Genomic DNA, 19,409 nt, shown 5'->3' on the forward strand with positions numbered 1-19,409 from the left:
GTGCTGGTGGGCCCTCCCTGCGCATCAGCAGGAGGAAGCAGCTCCGAGCTCCCACCTGACTCCTCCATCAGGCCAGAGCAGAAACATGCCAGCCATGATGCGTGCCGAGGAGGCACGGCCAAGCATGGGGACAGAGCAGGACCCCACAAGGCCCAGGACATGTTTCCAACAGCAGTTGTGTGCTTATTATGGACTGGATGTTTGTGTTCTTCTTATACTGAAGCCCTCACCCCCAAAGCAACAGTATGTGGAGTCCTTGGGACTTGGGACTTTGGAGACCTTGGGAGGTTCAGGTCAGGTCACGAAGGTGGGCCCCCATAACAGGATCAGTGTTCTTGTAAGAAGAGGAAGAGATCAGAGCTCTGTTTGCCACGTGAGGACACAGCAAGAAGGCGGCTGTGTGCAAGCCAGGAAGAGGCTCTCACCAAGAACGAAATCAGCTGACATCTGGATCTTTGACTTCTCAACCCCCAGAGCTGTGAGAAATAAATATCTGTCGTTCAAGCCACCCAGTGTAGGGTATCCTGTCATGGCAGCCCTAGAGGACTAAAGACTAACAGTTGGCCCCTCTATGGAGAGGCAGCAGCCTGGTCAGACCTCCAGGCCCAACCTGGACCAAGGCCAGCCCCACCCTGCACTCTGTCCCCTCACCTTCGGCTTTTGTAGCCTCTGGCTTCTCCCACGGGGGCTCCCGCAGGGATGTGAAGGAGGCTCTCTGCCCCCGCGGCTGGCCTGCCAGAGAGCCGGCCTCCAACCCAGGAGCCTACATAGGCTTGGGGGGCCCAGACTCGACCCCTGGCTAGCCACAAGACACTGATCCACTGTGCTCCTTGGTGGGGGAGAGCAGTGGACAGTCCAGGGCTACTGTCCCTGCATTCTCCCGGTCACTGTCTTGCCTTCCGGGAGCATCTATGTGCCTCGTCTGCTCTCCACTAAAGGCTCCTGTGTGCCTGCATGCCCTCCACTCACCACTCACGTTTCCCACCTGTACCAGGAGCCTGCAAGTGGGAGCTGCCTGAGGAGGGGGTTGTGGATTGCAAATTCCTCCTCCTGTTCCAAGGCTGAACCTGTGTCATGACGACAGTGGCTGTTGTTTTTGAACATCTAAAGCAGATAGGATCTTACAGTTCACAGAGGACTTCCTCCTACTGCATTTCATTGAATCCTCACAAGAGGATGGTCCCTGTGAATGTTTTACCGAGGAGGAAACCAAGGCAACGCCACGCTGATTACAGTCAGCACAGCACTGGCCCCCTGCTCGCAGGGCTGGGAACCAGCGAGCCAGCCCTCCTGACACCCAGTCCCTGCTTGGCCAAGGATACTCTACTAACCCACAGGCACATCTTGTGCCTTCCTGTCTTTGGGCCCTTGTTTGGTCGTTCTCCTGCTAGAAATGCCCTTACCCATCCTTTTTGCTCATTTAAATCCTACTCATCTTTCGCAGCCTGGCTCGCCCCCTACTTCCGATTGAAAGCCTTCTGTCACTTCGACAGAACGAGTCTAGTTACCGTGTTGCACGTATAATCAGCACCACGGAGTTTAACAGTTGTGGCAGAGCCTGCTACTCGTCCCTCAGCATGCATTCCCCCCTTCTTCCTCAGTCATGGGACCCCTGAATTTTAGTGGGGTACATAGTTGCCTAGACAAAAGCCTGTGTTCCCCAGTTTCCATGTGGTTAAATGTAGTCAAGTTCTAGCTGGTGGAATATAAGCAGAGTCGCATTTATGACTTTGGGGAAGAATATGTATGCATTTTTATGGCCTCCTTTCCTACTTCCTACCGGCCGGGATGCGAACACGATATCTGGAGCTCGAGCAGCCATTTTAGACCTTAAGGGTGGATACCACGTTCAAGGATGGCACAGCATCATGACTAAAGTAACTTGCGGGCCTGTTGGTCTTATTGCTGCACCACCTTCCCCACTTTATCCGAAACAATAATCAATTTCCATCTTGTTTCAACCATTGTTGTTTTGGGTGTTCGACCAGTTTAACCAAACACAATCCCACTTGGCACCAAAACAACCACGAAGTAAGTGGCATGTCCTTTGTGCCAAGTGCAGGACAAGTCAGGATTTTTTTAAAGGTGGTTTTTTTGTTTAATTTTCACCACAACCTGAAAGCTGGGTGCTAACACTAATGAATTACTTCGAGCTTCATCTCCCAAATGAGTTTTGTTCATTCCATATGCTACAACATGCTAGACACTAGACAAGGCATTGAGAATCCGGCAGTGGGTAAGATAAACTCCTTTTTTCAAAACATTGACAGTCTCGTGGGGGAAATGAGTAAATGGAAATAACAATGCACTGTGATGACAGTAATACCGTATCATCATCTTAAGATGCCATTACTTGTACGATAGACTGTTTTTTATGTACCATCAAGAAAAATAATACTGCCATTAAACTGAGACATGATGTCTTAATAATAGTCCCATGTGACACATGAGCCAGTCACACCAACTTCTCATTACTTTGAAATTTTTTTATTATCTATTCCAAGGGATTTCGCAAATTTCTCCGGGCTCCACTTGTCTTGCTTCCTATGTGACAGACCATCTTTTAGACATACCTCAGTAACGAAATGTAGCACAGCTTTATCCACTGGTATCTTCTTTTTCTCTCCCATAACACACTTGGTAGTTGCTTTGGAAGAAGCACAGACTGTGGTTATTCCTCTGATGATGAATATTTGCTCCATTAAAATCAGATTTATGCCCTGCCACTCTATGTAGTATCTTTCTTCACACGCATCAACTTTTCATTTCTCTGCTGAATCATAGCATCTTTGAAGGCGGTTCGGATGGCAGTTAAACTCAAATAAAATACCCAAGAATGCACAAAACTTTACTGAAGAGCTACTGTCAAGTTTATGCTCATGCACTCAGTGACATGCCAGTGTGGGACTGCCACCTGGGAAGGAGTGATCATTAGACACGTGACTGTAAGCACAGCTTGGTCTCAGAGATGTGAAGAGGTGAAGGAAAAAAAAAACAAAAGTATGTCTTCCAGAGCCTGGAGGAGAGAGGACTGGGGACTGACTGCTTAGTACGTGTGGGGCTTCCTTTCGGGGTGATGGTTGATGGTTGCACACGTTGTGTGGCACTAAGTGCCACTGGACCGTACATTCAAAAATGACTACAATGGAAAATCTTATTTTCCGTATATTTTACCATAATTTTTAAAAGTATGTCTTAGATTTCATGAAAATGGTAAAACTACAAAGTTTCAAGCACTGTTCTAAGTACATGACATCCAGAAAGCAGTGTGATCCCAACAACCTCTACCATAGCTAATGATCGCTACCATCTATTGGTCATGGGCCTGTTGATGACTTGGTGGGGCTTTACAGGTGCCAGTCCGCTCACTCATAACAGCCCCATCGTTCAGTCCGCTCTGCCTTAACGCTCACTCTGAAAATACAAATGTGTTCCCATATGACTGGGATATTAGGAAACGGTGTGAGCATAACGCAAGTTTCGCTTTTGCTCACGCGTGATTTCGTCCATGAGAAACTCCCCAGGTCCAGGGCTGGCAAACCACAGCCCTCCGGCTCGCAGGCTATTTCTGTACATAAAGCGTTACTGGAGGACACAAGGACACTCCTTCGTTTATGTCTGGTCTGTGGCTGCTTTCACACCACGGCAGCAGAATTGGAGTGTTGCAGCAGAGACCGTATGGTTCTGCAAAGTTGAAAGCATTTATTTTCTGGGCTTTTAAGAGAAAGTTTGCCAACCCTTATGTTACGTGAACCCAGAAAATTGCACCTCGCTGCACTGAGCTGTGCGGACAAAACACGCCCACCCTCTTGGAGGAGAGATGGCCAGTTGACCAGTTACGGTGCAGTGCAAGAGAGGGGACTGCTGTGCACAGAGTCACCAGGAGCATTGACAGGATCAAGAAAGGCTTCCCTGGGGCATGGAACCACCCTGAATGCCAGGCTCCACAGTCCGGGGAGAGGACAGAGGCCCAGAGGCGGGACAAGCCTCCAGAGTCCTTTCCTTGCCCCCTGTGCCCACCTGGGGCTGCATTTATTTCCCTGTGGCCCTGCCCCTGATTCAGAGACACCAGCTATCACTTCTGAGTCTTGGAACACAATTCAACTCACAGCAGACCCTCTCTGCTGTGTTCCATGGGATACATTTGGGCATCCGTTCTCCCAGAAGACTCGGGAACTTCAGGCTGATCCCAGACAGCAGCCTCTCCTTTGGTTTGTCTACTGAGCAGCTGGCCAACCATCTCTAGCCCTGTGGTTTCTCGGGCGGGAGTCAAGCGCCAGTCTGCCACCCCACAGTGCAGGGATCCCATACACATCTCCCCAAGAAGCTCTGACGAAGCCCTCTCTTGGGCTTCTTGATGCGAGAGACAGGCACCTCACAGAGGGCATTCAATAAATAAATCCTTGGGCGCCTGGGTGGCTCAGTCGGTTGAGCGTCAGACTTCGGCTCAGGTCATGATCTCACAGTTTGTGAGTTTGAGCCCCTCTGTGCTGATAGCATAAAGCCCACTTCAGATCCTCTGGCCCCTTCTCTCTCTGCCCCTCCCCCCCTCAAAAATAAACATTAAATAAATAAATAAATCCTTCCCCAGAATCTTCCCGTTAACTTCCAATAAACTGACAGCCACAAAAAAGAGGCTGTAATATTTGTAATACAAGTTTTTAAATGTTTCCTCATAAAATTTGCCTTTTGCTCTGGTGACTCTGAGAACTGATACCTATCATCCTAAGATCTTAGCAGAAACTTTTTCCCTGTCACACCCCCTCCTCAGAGCTGAGGAACTGGAGCCCAAACAGCCCTTCACAGATGTCCTCCCCAACTGTCCAGTCAGAGAGGACTTTAGGAGAAAGAGGTCTCCCAGCTTGGCCCCCAACAAGGTCCTCCCTGCTCTGGGGGCATCTCTACTATTAGCAGAAACCTGTGTGGTAGAGAAGGAAGTGTGATGGGCCTGGTGTATGGCCACTTCCTTGATCCGTGACCTCACACAAACTTCTGAGCTGAGATTCATTTCATCATAAAATGGAGATTAAAAGTAGTAATAATACAGTCCCAATTTCCCCGAGTCATTGTCCGAATTGTGTTGAGTATAGGGGCACCTGCATGGCTCAGTTGGTTGAGCATCTTGACTCTTGATTTTGGCTCAGGTCATGTTCCTAGGGTCATGGGATAGAACCCTACATCGGGCTCCACACTGAGCATGGAGCCTGCTTTAGATTCTCTCTCTCTCTCTCTCTCTCTCTCTTTCTCTCTCTCTCCCTCTCTCCCTGTGCCCCTCTCCCCCACTTTCACTCTCTCACTCTCTAAAAAAAATTTTTTTAAATGTGTTGAGTATAACCCAAGTGGATCCAGTGAATTCATTCAGCCTGTGGACAAGTCTTAACTGAAGGCTCCTGGGAAGCCCAGGGCTTCTGGGAAGGATGGGGGTCTTGCCTTTCAGAAGGTTTACCATCTCACTGGGCAGAGAATATGCACATGGCTGAAAACAGACATAACAACCCATGTCAGGTAAAGCCACAGGGAAGATTTGCAGGCTGGCCAAGAGTCCCCAGTCAAAAGAAGCACAGTATAACTCAGTAGAGGAGATAAGTAATCCTGATTTGGGGCCATCTCTTAGAAGGTGGGCTCAGGGTAGGGCCCCAACGGTAAGATTGAACTGGGAGGGGGACGGTGGGAATGAGGAAGAGGAATGACATTTCTCTTCGTGGTCTTCCTGAGAAGGACTGGACAAGTGTCCATGGTAAACAGAATTACACATTTGCCCCTCATGTTTATATATTTAGATTCACAAACCAGATGGCAAAGTAATTCAGGGGATAGTAGTCCTCTGAGCAACATTGGTAGCTCATTAATACGACCTGGGGGACTTTAAGAACTACTGAGGTCTGGGTCCTCCCCCAAGAGACTCCTGTACGGTTGTTTTGGGATTTGATCTGGGCATTGGGATTTTAAAAGCACCCAGGGGATTCTAATGTGCAGCAGGGTTCATGACTATTGCCTCTCAAACCTCAGTGGGGGCAGTATGGCTTCTGTTTAAAAGCAAAACAAAACAAAACAAAAAAAGTGCTAAAAGAGAAAGCAACTTTATATTTAAATGCCAGAATGCCAGGGTGGGGTGCTGGTGTCAGATTTCCTCACTACCTTTGCCTACCTCCAGCCACCGCCCCCACATTCTTCCAAGCTGTTCCAGTAAATTCAAGCTCCTGCTCAAAATGCTGCTTTCCCTTTCTGGAAAATTCTACTCCCAGGCAACTCCCTCCCGACTCTGGAGGCATCTCGTTCTTAGTGCTTTGCCATGCTTGTCGAAGTGCTCTGATCCTCCAACATCATACAGTTTTGCTCAAATGTCATCACATTGCGAAGAATTTTCCAGAAAGGCCAAAGGAGCCCTTCCCAAGGAGGCCACTGCAGCAGTAGAGGCCAAGTGGAAAGTGCGCTGGGCTTGGGAACCAAGATCCCCTGGCCCAAGTTCTGACGTGACCACTAACCAGCTGCCCCTCTGAGCCCAAGCTTCCACATCTGTGAAATGGACGAGACCTGGGTGACCCCAGGTTCCTCCTCACCATGGCTCTCAGAGACTTCAGGAGCTGCTCCAAGCTGAACACAGTGGGGCCTGAGTACGGCTCACCTCCAGGCTCTGCTTCCTGGGGCTTCTGCCAAGCCCTGGGCCTCCTGCCCAGTGAGCAGCGGGCACAAGGGGCCTCCACAGAGTCTCTGCGTGGTTCTCCTGGGGGGCGGGGGCAGGCAGGCAGGGAACCTCACAGACCTAACACAAGGCCCCGTCTGTGTCCAGGTGGAGGGGGAGTGGACTGAGCCACCCACGGGGACGCTACCTTGCCTCTGGATTTTTCCGTGGCCTTTTTCAGAGGCTTTCATTTGATCATCAAATAACCGCTCAGCAGTAGAGACCGATGAGGACAATTAGCTCCATTTCACATATGAGGACGCCAAGAAGCTGAGGTGCGGTGAGGCAAAGTGGAGCGGGGGGATGCAGTGTGTCAGAGCGGTCAGGAGTGTCTGCTACTCTGACATTGAAACTGTCTTTAAAAAATGTATATGGAACACTGCAAACTTGTGTGTCATCTTTGCACAGGGGCCACGCTAACCTTCCCTGTATGTTCCGCTTTTAGTTTGTGTACTGCCAAAGCGAGCACTCCATTTAAACTTTCTAACCCTCAATTTTCTCACCTAAAAAAGTAAATACTCTTAACGCTCCACTAGGCCTGCCCACACTTTGTGGTGAGGCAGGCTCAGAGACACCTTTGGTCATGAGGTGGGACCCAGGAGTCAAGTCAGTGCAAAGGCAGGGCCCTGAGAGACCCACGATAGGCCAAGTGGTGTTCTAGAATTTTCTATATTTCATCTCCTGTCATCCTCATGGCAGCCCTATCTGGCACCCTTGGCCCCACTTTGCAGAGAGAGAATGAGAGGTTGAGAGTCTACACACAGGGGCCAAACTCAGGTTCAGAGTCATGTTCTCCCACTTTCTCCCTGTGATGTCTGTCCCTTTGCATGTGGGTGTAGTTTAAGAGGCAAGTTCTGATTCTGTTGTCCCCTCCATCCATCAGACAGACAGACGGCCTGCAGGACGTGGTCAGGCTCAGCCCCAGGTACCAACGCAGGCAGGGAAACCAGGGAAGGAAACTGCTGAGTTTGAGAAACTTATACTTCAAAATCATCTCTCTCCTCAGACCAGAGGGAGTCTTTACAGAGAAATTTTACAGAGATTAAAGAGTTCCATACTTTTTAATAACCTAGGAAAACTAGAAGAGGAGAAACTTAAACATTCATCAAATCTCCAGGGGAAGAATATCTTTTATTAAACTTGGAAATCACTGATAAAATCACAAAGGAGAGATTAGCGAGTTTGACTAGAGAAAAATGTAAATTTTCTGCCTTAAAAAAAAATGAAAAGGGGCAAGTGGGGAGAAGTATTGGCAGCAAATAGGGGAGATAAAAGGTTACTCTCTGTTTTATGTATTTATACTCTGCCTCCTTCCTAAAAAGTTTTGAGGAGGGCATATTAATAAAGAGCTCATACAAATGGAAAGTTTAAAAACAAAGAGGGGCTCCTGGATGGATCAGTCAATTAAACGTCCAATTCTTGATCTCAGCTCAAGTTTGATCTCAGGGTCGTGAGTCCAAGCCCCACGTTGAGCTCTGTGCTGGGCATAAAGCCTACTTTAAAAAATAAAATAAGGGGCACCTGGGTGGCTCAGTCGGTTAAATCTCTAACTTCACCTCAGGTCATGATCTCATGGTTCGTGAGTTAGGGACCCATGTGGGGCTCTGTGCTGACAGCTCAGAGCCTGGAGCTTGCTTCACATTTGTGTCTCCCTCTCTCTCTGCCCCTCCCCCACTCCCCCTCTGTCTCTCTCTCAAAAATAAATAAACATTTTTTTTAAATTACAAAAAAATAGGGGCACCTGGGTGGCTCAGTCGGTTAGGCATCTGACTTCGGCTCAGGTCATGATCTTGCAGTTCTTGAGTTCAGGCCCCGTGTCGGGCTCTGTGCTGATGGCTCAGAGGCTGGAGCCCGCTTTGGATTCTGTGTCTCCCTCTCTCTCCGCCCCTCCCCCGCTCATACTCTGTCTTTCTCTCTCTCTCAAAAATAAACAATAATAAACAATAAGACAATGAATAAAAAATAAAAATAATTTGTTAATTACAAAAAAGAAAAGAAAGTAGCAGGTAAAAATAAATAAAAGAAAAAGCAGGATAAATATTGTAATATTCATAATATATCATTCATAGTATGACTATAGCTATGTGAAAAAATACATGCATGAAAATATGAGAAAGGTAGGTCTGCCCCCAACATGTGCAGACCCCGGGGCAGGGGTAGAGAGACCACATACCAAATGCCTAAATATTAAAGAAATAATTACCAACTATTTATTAATTTAAAACTAATAATTTACATTAATATAAGCTGAATGTAAATATGAGATATTTAAATTATATTATTTGTGAAACAATAAATTATTAACTAATTCAAACTAAAAAATCATCACATAAAATGTCAAATATCCTCTTACCTTGCGATAAGACTGCATATTGTCCCTAGAACAACCAAGAAGAAAATAACACCATTTAAAAACCAACAAAGAAATTAAAATGGTATGCTAGAAGAGTATCTATTTAACACCAAAGAAGTCAGTAAAGGAGAAACAGAGGAACAAAACAGACATGAGCTAGGTCAAGAACAAATATCGAAATGGTAGATGTAAAGTCAATCGTATCAATAATTACTATTATGGGCTGAATGCTTGTGTCCCCCCAGATCCATATGTTGTAGGCCTCCCCCCCCAAATGTGATGGTATTTGGAAGTGGTGCCTTTGGGAGGTAATTAGATGAAGTCATGAGGGTGGGACCCCCATGATGGGATTAGCGTCTTCATAAGAAAGAGAGAGGCCAAATCACTCTCTCTGCCACATGAGGAGGGAGAGAACAGGCAGCCATCTACCAACCAGCACCTTGATCTTGAACTTCCCAGCCTCCGGAACTGTGAGAAATAACTATTGTTTAAGCCGCCCGGAATATGGTGTTCTGTTACAGCAGCCCGAGCTACTAAGACAATTACATTGAATCACAGCAGCATTATTCACAATAGCAACAGACGAGAAATAACTCAGCTAGTGAATGGATAAACAGTAGAATAGTAGTTAGCAATTAAAAAGAAACAAGCTACTGATACATGCCGTAACATGGATAAACTTCAAAAATATTATGCTAAGTGAAAGAAGCCAAAAGTGAAACAGTCCATATTGTATGATTTCATTTACGTGACATGTCCCAAACAGGTACATCCAGAGGAGCTGGCTGGGGCTGACAGTGTAACAGGAGTGGACCAAAAATGGCTATATGAGGTTTTTTTTGGTTTTTTTTTTGGGAGGGGGAGGGGATGGAAATGTTCGAAATCTAGATTATGACAATGGTTACAGTGATGCGCAACTCTGTAAATTTACTAGAAAATCATTGAATGAAGCATTTAAAATTATACCTCAGCAAATCAGGTTTTTTTTAATGTGCTAAAATTTTAAAAAAACTCTGCTGCAAATGATACCATCAAGAAAGTGAAAAGGTAACCCACAGAATGGGATAAAATATTTGCAAATCATCAATCTGACAAGGGACCTGTATCCAGAATATATAAACAACTCTTATAATTCAATAAAAGGATAACCCAATATAAAAATGAGCAAAAGAGCAAAATAGACATTTCTCTGAAGAAGATGTGCAAATCTGTCTCTCCCTCTCTCTCTCCCTCTGCCCCTCCCCCCACACACATGTGCACAGGCACTCTCTCTCCTCTCTCTCTCAAAATAAATAAATAAACTTAAAAGGTGGAGGGGGGTGAAATGGAGAGCAACCAATTAAGAGACTCCAGAAATGGAGTATGCAAAAAGCATAGATAATCTGAATGTGCCATTGACACCTCCAACCCACCACGTCCAAGACGGAAGTCAGTCGGCTTCACCTTCCCTACACCACCTCTCTGCCTGTGTCCCTTGTCCTATGAATGCCATCTGCATCCCCACGAATCAGCCTGGACTCCTCCCTCTCTCATATCCCCAACAACAGACTTCTCTACAAATCCGGTCCATTTTCCCTCCTAAATGTTTCTGAATGTACTTGTCTTATTCCTCTGCACCACCCTTCTCCTCAGGCCACCATCATCTGTTGCTTGGATGGCTCCTACAGCCTCCAAACTGGCCTCCCTGCCTCTGCCTGGTCCCCTTTCAATGCTCCACACAGCAGCCAGAGCCATTCATTTAAGTTACAGCCAACTGGGGACTCCCCACTGACCAACCCCTTTCAGGACATGGTCTCCGGCCTCACATCTTCCTGCCCCAACCCCCAGCCATTCCAAGCTGCTTTTAGTGCACCAAATGCAGCATGACCTCTTTCCTTTCTGGACCTTTGCACATGCTGCTTCCTCTGCTCTCCCCTTTTTCCCTCTTTGTTCCTGCTGTGGGAGCTGGAGAGAAAGTGCTGAGGAGGCTGGGGGACAAGAGAAAGGGGTTGGGAGAGAGCTGGGAGCCTCATGTGGTAAATGTGCTCCTGTCTGCCCAGCGCTTGCCCTCTCCTGGAATAGCAGCCCCCCTTTTGTGGAACTGCTCCCCACACTCGGCTGTGTGAGCCAACGGGAGCCACCATCTTACACAGTCCTGCCTCCCTGCCACACTTGTCTACCCTGCTGGCCTCGGCTCTGCATTCCAGCCTGCAGGAAGGGGGGTGGAGGAAGTGTAGGGCATGCAAACTCCTTTTAAAGAAGTAACACAGAAGTTGCACGCATCCCTTTCATTCCATTCCATCAGTAAAAATGTCATCATACTTAGCTGCAGAGTAGAGTCTCTAGTTAGTTGGACTTCTGCCGTTACTAAAAAGTTCCATTCCTAAAAAGAAAAGGGGGGTGGTGGCTCACGAGGGATCACAGCTCCAGCCACACACCCCTGAGAGCCACCAGAGTCTGCCTCCAGGGCCTGACTCTATACTTGGGGGTGCTGGAGGCTCACCTGCATGGGGACTATATCAGGTATAGCAGAAAACCACCCCAAAATCTAGTGGCTCAAAACAACAGCCGTGTTCTTGGCTCAGTAGTGTGTAGGTCAGCAGTTTGGCTGGGCTCAGTTGGTGGTTTGTCCACTGGGCTTCCCTGGGGTCATGCATGCAGCTGTACTCACCTGGTGGTTTGATTAGGGCTGGATGATCTAGCATGTTCGCACATATCTAGCAGTCAGCAAGCTTAGGGCTGAGATACTTCAGTTCTCAATGTGGCCTCTTTAGCAACTAGCTCAGGCCCATCCACATCATAATGTCCGCCTTCCAACCATGGCCAAAGAGAGGGCAATCCTCATGCCCAAGTGTGTTTCAAGCCTCTGCTTACATTTGCTAAAGTCCCATTGGCCAAAATAAGTCACATTGCCAAGCTTGGGATTCAAGGGAGGAGAGACAACTTCACCTCTTGATGGGAAGAGCAGTAAAGTGACATTGCTAAGGCACATGGGAAGAATTATTCAAAACATTTCCATGAAGAGTCTTCAGCGGTGACCTCAGGCTCCACCCATAGAACAAGGAATGTCTTTCTTGGTTCTTTCAGGCTCTTGTGGGGACACGAGTGGGGGAGCATTCTTGTGGGTTGAATGGCGGACTCCCCACCCCCAAAGATATGTCCATGTCCTGATCCTTGGAATCTGTGAATAGGACCTTATGTGGAAAAAGGGGACTCTGCAGAGAGGTGATTGAGGATCTTGAGGTGAAATCATCCCGGATTATTCAGGTGGGCCTAAATCCAATAACAAGTGTTCTTATGAGAAACCTATGGAGAAGACAGAGAGGAAACCCATGTGAAGATGGAGACAGGGATTGGAATTATGCAGCCACAAACCAAAGATCACCTGGAGCCACCCAAAGCTAGGAGACACGGGGAAAGATTCTCCCCCTGAGCCTCTGGAGGGAACGTGGCCCTGACACCACCTTAATTTCAGACGTCTAGCCTCCAAAACTGTGAGAGAATAAGTTTGTTATTTTAGGCCACCAAGTCTGTGGTAATTTGTTACAACAGCTCTAGGAAATGAAAATAGGCTCATTGCTAAAAACACAGCCACCTGGGAGCAGAAGCCTGCGCAAGGCAATTTCTCTGAGAAGGCCACGCCTCCTTTCCCTACCAGTAAGCAGACCCTCTCTGCTCTTTCCCTCCAAGGCCTGAGGCATGCAAGGCAAGAGGGCCTGCACCCCAGTGTGCTACCCCTCCACACTCACACCCTGAGGCTTTCGAGCATCCTCGGGAGTAAAAGGAGGGAGCAAGGTGAAGGTTCAAGAGAGGATTATAAGATCCTGGGAAGTGTTGTGTTTGGTTGTCTGTGTCTGAGGCAGCAGAGACCCGAGCATCCTTTCAGAGGCCTGGGGAAGGATCCAGAGGAGGCCTGAAGAGTCCCATCCTTCATGCCAAGCACACCAGTCTTCTGCTTACGCAAATCAGAGTCGTGACAGGTTAGGACTCAAAGGACCTTTGCATTTAGCCCCTCACTTTGCAATGAAGAGGCAGAAGGCAGAGGGAGGAGTGACTTACCAGCGCCCCCTACAGGTGCCTGCTCACAATATCCAGTCCAGTCCTCTCCCCACTCTGTGGTGTGCCCTGGGCAGAGACAAGTATTTTATTCAGCTGCTTTTATTCCTGTCTCAACACATTGTAAGACTGCTCTGCTACTTCTCAGTTCCCATGCCCTTTCCCTTCTTCCCGGGACACAGTGGCTTATGAACCCCTTGTTCCTGCCAAGGGCAGCCAAGAAAGTGGGAGTGGCCGCTCGAGGGGCACTGGTCCTCTGGCCTGGCAGGACCATCGCACCTTGCCTGCCTCTGCAAGGCCTCTGTCTCCAGCAGGACACCCAGGGTCTTTAGCTCCCCCTGCCCCTTGCCGTGTGGTCCTAAGTTAGATGTGGGTAGCAAAACGAGAAGCCACAGGCAATAAAGAGCAATCCATTTGAATATGGTCATTCTATAAGAGCTAGGAAGAAAAAAGTTTAAATTACCTGATTTTTATTAAGAATGGGAACAAATGTGGGGCACCTGGGTGGCTCAGTTGGTTAAGCATCTGACTCTTGATTTCGGCTCAGGTCATGATCTCACGGTTGGTGGGTTCAAACCCCACATCAGACTCTGTGCTGACAGTGCGGAGCCTGCTTGGGATTCTTTCTCTCTGCTCCTCCCTTGCTCACACTCTCACACTCTCTCTCTCTCAAAAATAAATAAATAACCTTAAAAAAAAAAAAAGAATGGGAACAAATGTTAAGTATAATCTTTTAAGACAAATTACAGTTGATATTTTGGATAAATTATTAATACTGCCTTTTACTGGACACTTTCCTATGTCCAGCCTGAGGTTTTACACATATTATACTGTTTAATCTTACCAACAATGCCGTGGTTAGGTTGTGGTTAGCCCTGCCCCGTTTTGTAGACTAGAAGCCTGAGGCTCAGCGTTCAAAGCTGAGCCATTCTCTTTCTGCCTTATCACCTGGCTCCTCCCTGACTAGAAAGGAGGAAGAGAGAACAAGGGGGAACGAGAAAAGCAGAAGAGGAGGACAGAAGAGACCAAGGAAGAAGTGGGGAGAGACACGCGTGCAGGTAGAAAGTGGGGGAAAGGAGGGAACCCGCACGGGTGATGCAAAGTTGGAGAAACTCTCCTCTCCATCGCCTCTACGCAGACCGTGTGCTGCAGAATGTGACCCCCGCCCGTGGCCACACCACTTAGCTGGCTAACCACTGTTCACAGCTCTTCAACAACTCCTTATTCTTCAGCCTTCTGAGACTCCGCTGTGAATGGAAAAAGCCACAAAACTCCACTGGGTAAAGAACTCTATGGGCTGCCGCATCCATGCTCAGAATAATGTTACACTGGAAAACAGATCAAACCAAGCAGAGGGGCAGCTCCAGCCCTGGGCTAATGCTCATGGGATCGCGTTTGCCCTTGTGCCACAGGGCACTGGTGAAGGCTGTCTTGGACCCTCTTTTGCCTCTCCTTCCAGACTCTTCCCTAAACACCCTCAATCCCACCCTGGTATCCTACACTTCCAGCTACTTCTGGGATAATGACAGGCTCAATACCCCCCTACCCTCCTGGCTCTGTGTCTTGTGAGAAAGCATCTAGATTGATGAAGCAGGGCAGGGGCACGTCCCACTCTGGGTACACGTGAGGCCAGGCGGACTGGGAAGACCAAAGGGGGCATGTGACAACTGGTCCACATCTCATGGTATCTGAGATTTCCAGAGCATAGGCTGGGCCCTCACAGGTCCTATAAGCCAATCCCTTCATTTAATCGAGGAAACTGAGGGTCAGAGAGGTGAGGGCAGGAGCCCAAGGCCCCGCTGTCTGCACACTTGCCCAGAGCCCAGCACCCAGCCCTCTCCTCTGGCAGCTGTGCTCTCCCCCAGCCCCTGGCGCCCAGTGAGCCAGCGGGAGCCTCACATGTGATTATAATTACCATGGGCTTGGCCTGAGCCCAGCCATACCGTGCACACATCCAGGCCTGGTTGCTGGCCAAGTTTCCATCTGGGTAGAAAAATGAAAAGGTTCAAGGGATGCATGTTAATCCCAAACACCCAAGCAGGAAGGACTGGGGAGAGGGGGAGAAGGCTGGCCAGAATCTCTTAGGGCAATGTCAGCCCACCAAGAGCTCCTGAGACAAGCCCAGGAGGCAGAACGCTGCCCCTGCCCCACCCTCTGCCCCTCTGCCCACCAGCTGAGACTAGGCTGTGTGCCCACTAGGGGGCCAGGATTGACCGCTTGTTGGGCATCGTGGTTCAAGAGCCGTCTCAGGATCGCTTGTGGTTATAAATCCTGCTGGCCCCCCGGGCCCAAGATGGAACTCAGCTGGCAAGGTGCGGCCGGTGGTCCCCCTCCTCATACGGGTCCTTCCTTGTACTAAGCATTTCCCCCATCCTTTCCTTCAGTATCACCATCCCCTACCACAGATGGGAAAACTGAGGCACAGAAATGAAGGGGCTGGCCTGAGGCCAGGTAGCCATTGAGGAGCCAAGATGAGTAGAATATAAGCCCCTGGCAGCCCATCTGGCCAACAGCATCCCTCCTGATGCTCTTAAGCTGCGAGGTCAGCCTGGGTTGTCTCTAGGACTTCCCTGCTTTCTCCTGGAGCCTACCACCATGCCTAGCACCTGAAGATTTATTTCATGAGCTGTCTAGCTTCATCTGCTCCACATCTGCTGCATGGCCCTGGTGGGGTCCCAAATTCTGTCTGGTTGACATCTTGTACCTCTCTAAAGTTGACATCCCATGCCCTCAAGGCTTCTAGATTAATATTTCCCCACTCCTTCCACCCTCAAGATAAAGGTCCCTTCTTTTCTCCCAGGTCTGAAGCAATCCTGAGCTAACATTCCCCTCCCAGCTTGCTTCAACTCCCAGGAAGTATCATCTGCAGTCTGTGCTTGGTTCAGGCCTCAGTTAAGGCAAGACATTTGGATTTTTGAACTATGATATAGGTACAACTATCCTTTGGGGGCTTATAATAGGTTAAATAGATATTAAGAGAGCTACCACTCTCTGTCTTGGGAGCAAAAGCATTAATATTTAGCTGAAATTTTACTAACACCCACATGATGTGCTAAAAACCCTATGAAGGACAGCAGCCATCAATTAAATATCAACTGTCAGGTGGGAAAGAGCTGTGGCTCCCAAAGGGAACAATGGGCTTTTTGATACGATTCCTCAGAAAATGAGGTCTTCCTCAGATGCATGTGCTTATTTACACCAGCTTCTAGACTGGCTGAGGACAGTCCAGGGCCTGCAGCCAGGCATCTGAGCAAAGAGGCAAGCTCCAGAGTGCATTTTCTTGCCGACTTGGGGATTTACGGGCTTCCTGGACAGGCCAAGCAGCCTCGATTTCAAGGCCAGCAGCTGGGCCAGGAGGTTGGCCAAGGTTTTTTCAGAGGCTTTGCAAGCAGTTGGGCCCTTGGGGAAAATGGCTTTGAAACACTGAGCTGTTATCTGGTCTCCCATCTCCTCTAGAGTCAAAGCCACAACAGGGGCATTTTCCTCACTGAGGCAGGGGCAGGAGTCATGGGGGAGAGATGGGGAGGCAGAATGAGGAAATGAAGCATTATTCTCAAAAGGTCACTTCATTATTTTTTCTACTTTCAAAAGGCCCCAATGATCACTTTGTGTTTAAGCCAATGTTGCTTTTTCAAAGAAATGAAGAAAGGAAAAGATGTTTTTCCAGGTCTAATTATAAAAACCATAAGGCTGGAAAGATCTGGAGAAAACATCTGTCTCCTGGTTCTGCCTCCACTAGGTACACACCAAAGCCCATGGGCAGGGGTTCGTCTATGAATAACCTGCCCTGGGAAGCTCTATCAGCAGTCCTGGAGCCCCCAGTCTCAAGCCGCCCCCCTACCCCAAGTCTGTCCACATCCCCATTGCTGGGATTAAAGTTCATTTCTTCTTTTCAGTCTTCATGGAAAAATGGCCAAGAGACCAGAAGAGCTAGTGACTGGGGTCCTTATGAAGGAAAGCAGGTTGGGGGTCTCTGTCACCGCAGGGCACTGAGTCCTTAAAAAGCCTACACTGCCAGTGTGAAAGGGCAAGCCCCAGAGCCAGGGCTGCCCCCCTCCGGGCCTCTCTGTCCCCCTGCCCAGCAGGACTGGTCTGCACATCACCATGGGAAGTCCTTCTTCCTAAGCAGATGGGGTCAGTCTTCTGGTCTTGAGCCGACCAAGAAAAACGGAGTGGGTGTCCCTGGATTTTCTGTTTAAAAAGTGCCAGTGGCGGGGGGTGGGGAGGGGGGAAGTTGGGGTCTAGAGAAACCATCTCATTCCCTCCCCCATCTATCAAAACTACAAATCTCAACTTTCCCAAGGTGAGGTAGAGGTGGGCTGGTGGGGCCAGGGAGCGGACATCTGGCAGGAGCAATTGGTCTCTGGCGGCCCCTCCAGCTCTGACAAGCTCTGGGCACTGAAGCCAGGCCCCAGAGGACCCCCATCACCTCATAGCAAATCTCTCCTTGTTCTCACAGCAGCTCACAGCCCTGGCCACGCAGGATGACATTTTTTAAACACTGAAAATAGAGATAAGAAGCAGGCAGGGAGGAGAGGCCTGAGAGCTGGAGCTGGGCCCAGGGAGGGAAGCAGCCTCCCTGCCGAGAGAGGCAGACCCCGCCGGAGACTGGACATGATGGGCAAGGGTTTGCCAGCTCTCAGCCTCACTTTGATATGGTGCCGAGTCTGGGCCCTTCACCCAGCCAGTTGTTCACTGGTCAGAGTCCGTGCTCCCCTGAGCACTACCCACAGGCCCAGAGAGCTCCCATAGAGCTGCCCAGAGTTGGGATGGGAGAGCTAATTCAATCCCCCAGTGCTTGGAAAAGGTCGGGCACATGGCCTGATGGCACTCAGTAAATATCTGTGGAAAGAATAACTTGCTGTATTACTGCTCCTGGGTAAGCCCGTATTTGAGCTGTGACAAATTCCCCAGGGATGGGATCTCGGAGGCAGAAAGGGCAACGGGGAGTCCCTCAAAGCAAACATGGAAAGGTTTGGTTAGGTGCAGGTGGCCTGCATGGCAAAAATTGGATGACTTGAGCTCTTGACTTGTCTGGGGAGTTTCTAGGGAAGCCATTCAACAATAACAAGAAAAATAATAATGGGTACTCCAGTGTGCAGAGGATGGAGAGAGTCTCTTCTGACAGAAGCTCCAGAAAGTAGTTTCAAGGTCACCTCTGGGATCCCTTGGAAACCTTAAGAATAACCAGAACAGTCCAGCCTGTTTCCCTGTAACTCAACTAAAAGTGTGACTGTTTAGGGGTTTAGGGTCAGACCGTCTTTGAATCCCTGCCCTTTGAACTCCCACCTCTAAAGACAATCCCACAGCCGCCAGCAGGATCGCACGCTTGGAGAGAGATCTTCATAACTCACGCATTCCATGGACGATCCTTGGCTCTCCTCTCAGCCTGAACAAACAGAGTGAAATACAGCATCCGGCCGCTACCCAGTTCAGCCTCACTGCTATCTGGGGGCAGAAACCTTGAGAGGAATCCCAGCTCCAGCCAAGGAAAACATGAGTCTGGGCTGGCTAAGCCAGGTGGTTTTTCCCCCCACCTTCCATTCCCTTGCCCCCCACTCTCTGGAGCCAATGAGTTGTTTGGGTAACCCCAAGACCCTACTCCTATATTGCCTGCAGCCAGCATGGGCTTCTTTCTGTGTCTCTGTATCTTCATGTGGCCTGATTAGACTGAGGGCCCTCCCTAATCCAGTAAAATCTCATTTTAACTTAACTAATTACATCTACAAAACCCTATTTCCAAATAAGATCACATTTTGAGGTTCCAGGTGGACAAGAATTTTAGGGGGACACTACCCAGCCCAGTACAGCAATGTTGAAGTCAACTTTATCTGGTCATGACCCCTTACCCGTCGGATTTTGGCTTCCAAGATTCTGTGGCTGTTATCTGTTCTTCCATTATCTTTGTCCCTCTATTTTCATTTTGGAGATGCTTGAGGCATCGGACCCAAGGCAAAAAGAAACCAGAGAGATTAATTTTAATGACAGTTTCTTTAATCCAATATATCCAAAATATTATTTCAACATGTAATGAGTATAGAAAGTTATTATTATTTTTTAAAAAGACTTTATTCTTAAGTAATCTCAGTACCCAATGTGGGGCTCGAACTCATGACCCTGAGATTAAGAGTCGCATGCTCTACTGACTGAGCCAGCCAGGTGCCCCTAGAAAATTATTAGTGAGGGGCACCTGGGTGGCTCAGTCGGTTAAGCATCTGACTTCGGCTCAGGTCACGATCTCGCGGTATGTGAGTTCGAGCCCTGCGTCAGGCTCTGTGCTGACGGCTCAGAGCCTGGAGCCTGTTTCAGATTCTGTGTCTCCCTCTCTCTCTGACCCTC

The 19,409-nt window shown here is 48.7% G+C and overlaps 1 long non-coding RNA gene and 1 other non-coding gene across 2 annotated transcripts in view; both read right to left on the reverse strand.

Annotated features, from left to right (window-relative positions):
* Window positions 1–2,471: 2,471 nt before the first annotated feature.
* Window positions 2,472–19,409, reverse strand: part of LOC122496809 — a 31,191-nt gene continuing 14,253 nt past the window's right edge. Inside the window, exons 2-3 of the long non-coding RNA XR_006300950.1 lie at window positions 9,036–9,060; window positions 2,472–2,647 (exon numbers count right to left, since the gene is read on the reverse strand). This is a non-coding gene — a long non-coding RNA (uncharacterized LOC122496809). The remainder of the gene's footprint in view (window positions 2,648–9,035; window positions 9,061–19,409) is intronic.
* Window positions 7,043–7,151, reverse strand: LOC122467396. Its single transcript, XR_006292930.1, has one exon. It is a non-coding gene; the product is annotated as a U6 spliceosomal RNA (small nuclear RNA).

This window comes from Prionailurus bengalensis, chromosome A3 (assembly GCF_016509475.1).
Source record: "Prionailurus bengalensis isolate Pbe53 chromosome A3, Fcat_Pben_1.1_paternal_pri, whole genome shotgun sequence".
Classification (NCBI taxonomy): Eukaryota; Metazoa; Chordata; class Mammalia; order Carnivora; family Felidae; genus Prionailurus; species Prionailurus bengalensis.